Here is a 6,379-nt window from a genome sequence, read left to right as displayed (position 1 = left end):
CCCCGCAGCGGCCACGCGGCAGTCAGCTGCTGCCCCTCAACTTCTGCAGAAGCTTTCCCCCCTGGGAGACGCACGCTTTGGGCTTTCACCCCTTGACCCGTATTAGTATTTGGACTTAGTCTCTGGCTCGATCTCGGACCCGATTTCATATCCGACTTCGGATTCAGTCTCGGACTCAATCTCGGACTCGATCTCGGACCCGATCTCGGACCCGACCTTGGACTCGACCTCGGACTCGGTCTCGGACCCGATTTCGGATCTCGGACTCCGTCTCAAACTTGGTCTCGAACTCGGACTCGAACTCGGTCCCCGAGTCAGTCTTGGACTCGATTCCGGACTCTATCTCGAACTCGGTCCTAGAGTCGGTCTTGGACTCGATCCTCAACTTGGTCCCATCCGATGAACTCTTTGTCATTTCGGTCAAGCTTTTGGGGATCCTTTAGCCTACGACATCTCGGGGAGTCAGTTCCTTACAACTCCACCACCCATAGAAGAAGTTCGATGCCCACATCGAACGTCTCGTTTTATCCTACAACTTGTTGACCATGTCTCCGGGGGCATCCCCCCACTTAGTGGTGTGCCTAAGTTAGCCTCCTCAGCCAAGAGCCCATGACAACGGAATATAAGTGTCCCTATACTCCTCACCTCACCATGCCCTAGTATGGGGTGGGGACTTGAACCCAGCCTTGCTTTACTAGGGGGTTGGGATTCGAACCCAACCTCCGTAGAATACGTCTACGGATTCGACATCCCCACGGGGAGTCGGGCGTAGTGCCCTACGCCTGGTCGACCTATCCAACCCATGCTAATTAGCTTACCTTCGGCGCGCCTCCGGGTCCCAACATATGCCACTTGCTCAACTTTGCAAATTGATATTTTTAATTGAATTTTGCATAAGTACATAGAGTTCTGCCTTGCAGAAATTCCTCCACTAGATCTCGCGCGTTCGCTAGGTTCTCCTCCGATTCCCATGTTGCTTCGCAGTGTGGAAATCCTTTCCACTTCACATGGAACTCTCTCACCTCGCATCCTTGTCGCTTGCTCTTGCGCGCATTGAGGATGGCCTCGACTTCGTATTCCTCTTCCCCTTGGATAACCTCAGGTAAAGGTCTCACTTGGTCCTTGCGAAGTGGATCCTCAAAGTACGGCTTGAGTAAGTTCACGTGGAACACTGGGTGCATCTTCCCCATCTCTCGAGGAAGTCGGAGTCGGTAAGCCACTTTACCGATTCGTGCCTCAATCTCGTAAGGCCCCGCGAACCTGCTTAAGGAACTCAAGATCAATTCATTTACAGGAATACATGCATCTTTACCTTTGGGTCAACTTTCGGCTGATCCCACTTGGTAGTCTGAGGTTCTTGGTGTTCAGCCACACCTTCTCCCCAGCTTGGAACTCTACATCCCGACGCTTCTGGTTCACGTATTTGGTTTGCCTTTGTTGAGCCCGTTCCAAGGAATCCCTCACTAGATTCCAAATGCTGAGTCTTTCCGCCGTGAATGCCTCCACTGCGGGCAACTCTCCATGATACTCGGCCACGCCAAGTTCCACAGGACCTTCAATAGCTCGCCCATTGATGACTTCCCATGGACTCACCCCGATACTCGAATGTGGTGAGTTGTTATAACACATTTCCGCAAGTCCCAAATGACTTACCCAATCGGTCTGGTCTCCCGAGACATAGCATCGCAAATAATCCTCCAGCTGCCTATTCACCCTTTCCGTTTGTCCGTTTGTCAAGAAGTGTTAGTGCCAACAACTTGACTTAATACCCCATACCTGTCTGTGGGTGATAGGCTGTGCTGAATTTCAACTTGGTGCGATACTGTTCTAGGAGAGTCCTCTAGAACCTACTGGTGAAGATCTTATCTCGATCCGAGATGATCTCTTCCGGTCTTCCCTGCACTCGAACCACTTGTTTGAAGAACAGCTTCGCCACACCTTCCGCATCCACCTCTGTTGTGGTGGGTATAAAATGTGCCATTTTCGAAAATCGGTCCACCACCACAAATATCGCATCAAACCCCTCGCTTGTGGAGAGTCCCGTGATGAAGTCCATCGTAAGACATTTCCACGGACAATCTAGAATTGGGATGCTTTGCAACAAGCCCCCACCAGCCTTAGTCACGGCTTTTACCTGCTGACATGTTGGACATGTCTTTACATAGTCTTGGACGTTCTTAGCCATATCTGGCCAATGGTACTTCCTCTTGAGTAAGCCCATCGTCTTGGGCACTCCGCCGTGTCCCGCAAGAGGTCCATCATGACACTCTTCTAAGGCCACCTTCCTTAGTTCCCCTTCTGGAACATACACCCTCATTTGCTTGTAATAGATGAGTCCGTTGCATTCCGCATAGCCCGTTTTCTCTTCTGTTGGCAGCTCACCTCTCTGGTGAGCTTCCGCGCCTCTAGATTCCTCAGCAACACTTCTTGTGCTAGACCATCATTCTCATATGCTGTCCGCACATCGTCCCAGAAGGTTGCTGTTGTGCTGGATATTGCCAACCTCAAGCTCGCTTTTCGACTTAGCGCATCCGCCACGATGTTGCTCTTCCCAGGCTTGTACAGGATCTCGCAATCAAACTCGGCCAAGGCATTGGCCCACCGACCTTGTTTCCCTCTCAGGTTGGGCTGTGACAAGAAGTGTTTCGTTGCCACATTGTCCGTGTAAACCTTGAAGTGTCTCCCAAGGTAGTGTCGCCACTCCTTGAGCGCCTTGACCACCGCAAACAATTCCTTCTCGTGGGCAGGCCACTTCCGTTGAGCCTTGTCCAATTTCTTCAAGAAGAACACTACCGGATGGTTGTTTTGCTTCAAAACTGCGCCCAACGCAAAGTCTGAAGCATCCGTTTCTACCTCAAAGTCCTTACCAAAGTCTGGTAATGCCAATACGAGAGCCTTCCTCAACTTCCATTTGAGGTGGACGAATGCCGCCTCGCATTCCGCTGTCCACACCATCTTCCCTTTTCCTGTTTGGTCCGTTTAGGGCAGGGCTACTCTCGAATAGTGTCTGATAAACTTTCGATAGTAGTTGCATAGCCCCAGGAATGCCCTCAACTCGTGTACATTCGATGGTCGCTCCCATTCCTGGATCGCTTGGACCTTCTCCGGGTCCACCTTGAGCCTGTCCTGGCCCACCACATGCCCGAGAAACTTTACCTCTTGTTGAGCAAAGTCACATTTGCTCTCTTTAGCATACAGTTTGTGTTCCCTTAGTTTCTCAAACACCTTCGCCAAGTGTTCGGCATGCTCCTCTAGCGTCTCGCTATAGATCAGGATGTCGTCGATATAGACGACCATGAAGTGATCCAAATAGGGTACAAAGATGTGGTTCATTAGCGCCGAAAATGTTGCTGGCGCATTACATAGCCCGAAGGGCATCACCAGAAACTCAAAGCTCCCATACCTTGTTCGACAGGTTGTCTTCTCGACATCTTCCTCGGCTACCCTGATCTGGTAGTATCCTGACCTTAGGTCAATTCTCGAGAAGTATTTTGCCTTTCCCAACCTATCGAACAGGTCCTCAATCCTTGGCAAAGGGTACTTGTTCTTCTTTGTATACTTGTTGAGCAACCAGTAGTCTATGCACATGCGCATAGATCCATCTTTCTTTTTCACAAATAACATCGGCGCCCCATACGGCGACTTGCTCAACCTAACATACCCTTTGTCCACCAACTCCTCTAGTTAACACTTGAGCTCCTTGAGTTCTTTTTCGTTCAAACGATAAGGGGGACGAACCACCGCCTCAGCACCCTCGACCAGCTCAATCTTATGTTCTATTGGTCGTGTTGGGGGCAACCCCACCGGTAGCTCCTCCGGTATGGTATCCTGGAATTGGTCTAACACCCGCTGGATCACTAAAGGTACTTCTTCCATTCCTGTCTTTTTGTCACTCTTCACCGAGAGTAAGCACAAAAAGGCCGCCTTAGTTCCTTTAGTGAGTTGTCCTCTCGTGGACACTAGGTTTAAACAGGAATCTTTGGCCTTGCTTTGCCCTACCTTTAGATCTTGGGCCTCCACCCTAGATCTTCTTCCTTGGGCATTCGCCAACACCACAAGGTTTCTACCTTGTCCATGCAGGGCTACCACGAATCGATTGAACCAGTCCATTCCAAAGATCATGTCAAATCCCGCCATGTCCAACACGGTGAAATCCATGTCCACCTTCCAAGTCCCCACTTCGACTCTCGCTTGTCGAAGTACCTCATCGGTGCTTTGGCTACCTTGAACAAACTCTATAGTCCTTGGTTCGCTTAGCCGCTGCACTGTTAGTCCGGCTTGCCGGACTATGTCTGCAGCCATAAAATTATCCGAAGCACCCGTGTCAATAAGGATCTTAACAAAGCTACCTCCGAGCTTCCCTCGGAGGGCTAGTAGATGTCGCGAATGACTCTCTACCAAAGTTGCTCGTGTAATGAGTAACTTTGAGTTAGGGACTGGATCACATACCTCAGTTTGGACTTCACCCGACTTGATGGCCATATTGGCTCTGGCCTCCTTCGGGTAGGGACATTCCCTCGAGAAATGTCCCGCTTCACCGCAGTTGTAGCATACGTTGTTTCCCACGCTGCTATATGACTTGACCTTCTTATCTGTGGGTTTGTCTCTTTTCGCTTGACTCCCCCACGTACTCGCTCGCTGGCCACCGGATTTGCCTTTCCGGAACCCCGAGGACTCATTCTTAGAGAAACTCCTCTTGAATTTCCCTCTGCTAAACGTTCCCCTTGGTTTGGCCCCTTTGCTAAATGTGGATCCTGACCCCGTCGTGTTCCCCTTTCGCAGGTTATCATTGAAATGCACCTTTATGGCCGCATCCAACGCTTCCTTGTAGTTGGTCGGGTTCCACTGCATTACTTCGCCGCGAGCCTAGGTTTGCAAACCTGATATGAAAGCATGGAACGCATCTATATCCCCCATGTCCGCGACAAGTATCCTCTTTGCCATAAACCCATTCACATACTCCTGAATGGTTCCGGTCTGCTTCAGCCTACTCAGCTCGTCCCTTAGATGCAGAGTAGCATTCGGAGGAACGTAAGTTGCGCGGATCCTCGCCTTCATCATTTCCCAAGTGGCCACTGGTCCTTCGTTGGCCTCTGTCATTCTCCACCAAAACTTGGCATTATCTGCCAAGTATGGTTTTGCACATGGGACCTTCTCCGAGCTCGGTAATCGCAACGCTCGGAAGTAGTCCTCCATATCGTAAAACCAATCCTCCACCACCTTATAGTCGTTCACTCCCTTGAAGACTGGTGGGGGCTTTGGTTTGTACTTGGGAACTGCCTGAGGGACTGATTCCACTTCGGTCTATTCGACCTTGTCTGGTTTTGCCTCAGTCCCTGCCGAAGGGTCCGCACCTTCTGCGCTGCCAGCATCCGCAGTCTTTCGCTTTTTCTTCCGCTTCTCGTCACGCTTTAGCTTGCGTACGAGAGTCTCTAGCAGGGCATTGGTCTGTGCCAATTGTCCTTCTAAAACATCCAATCGAGCCTTGGATGACCGAACCTCACCACCAGACTCCTGTTTGGAGGTTGCCTCACTGGAGTCCTCCTCATGCAAGGATTCCTCATCCATAGCCTCCTGTTCGATCGGAGGCTCCAGCTCTTGAGGAGGTTCCGTCTCTACCTGGGTTAGCTTACGTCCTGCCCTTGCCATCTCCCAGCAATCCGCCTCTATCCTTCGCTAAAACTGAGGAAGAGGCTCCGATACCAAATTGTAAGCCACAAATTTTTCCTTTCCAATTTGCCAGCTTACCTCGTCTATCCGACCAACTCTGCCTTGGCTTGTGCTAAGTTCCCTCGCCAAGGTTCCTGCCTATGGTACCAGCTCCTACTTGGTCCTACTTGGTTTCAGCTACTCACTACACGAGCAACGGAGTGTTAGCCATCCATCTACGGATTCCCAAATCTCTCCCAATCCCCCTCCCCGGGTTAGACTGGACTTAAGGTTCGGCTACACTCCCTGCAGGCACAAGCAGCCAAGCACACCAAGCCTCCAGATTCCTAACACCCCTTGGTACCACAAGACTTGATCATGGGACCCTCTAAATCCCAAGTCTTGGGTGCAGCACTTGCTTTGGGACGTCGGGGCGAAACACCATGGCCTAACGGCCCAATATGGGTACCTCTACCCCCCCTCTTCCATCCCGAAGGGAAGGCCCAAGCCCCTAGGAAGGGCGAGGACCAATGAGCCACAAGGTACTCAAGTGGGGCACCACTCCACCTGAGCCGGGAGCACCGCAGTTGGTTTCCCTTTCGGGAGTGGGAGCTGCTCTTGAGCACTTCCCTAGGTGGCCCCTCCGGCACCACTCAAGCCCATGCTCACTCCCACCCAAGGCCCCTCGGCCCCAGTCTCAACCTCGAGTCAAGTGTCGATACGAAACTGT

The sequence above is a fragment of the Selaginella moellendorffii genome, unplaced genomic scaffold, assembly GCF_000143415.4.
Source record: "Selaginella moellendorffii unplaced genomic scaffold, v1.0 SELMOscaffold_1, whole genome shotgun sequence".
In the NCBI taxonomy this organism is placed as follows: domain Eukaryota; kingdom Viridiplantae; phylum Streptophyta; class Lycopodiopsida; order Selaginellales; family Selaginellaceae; genus Selaginella; species Selaginella moellendorffii.
The sequence above is the reverse complement of the archived record's forward strand: the minus strand, read 5'-3'. Positions refer to the sequence as shown.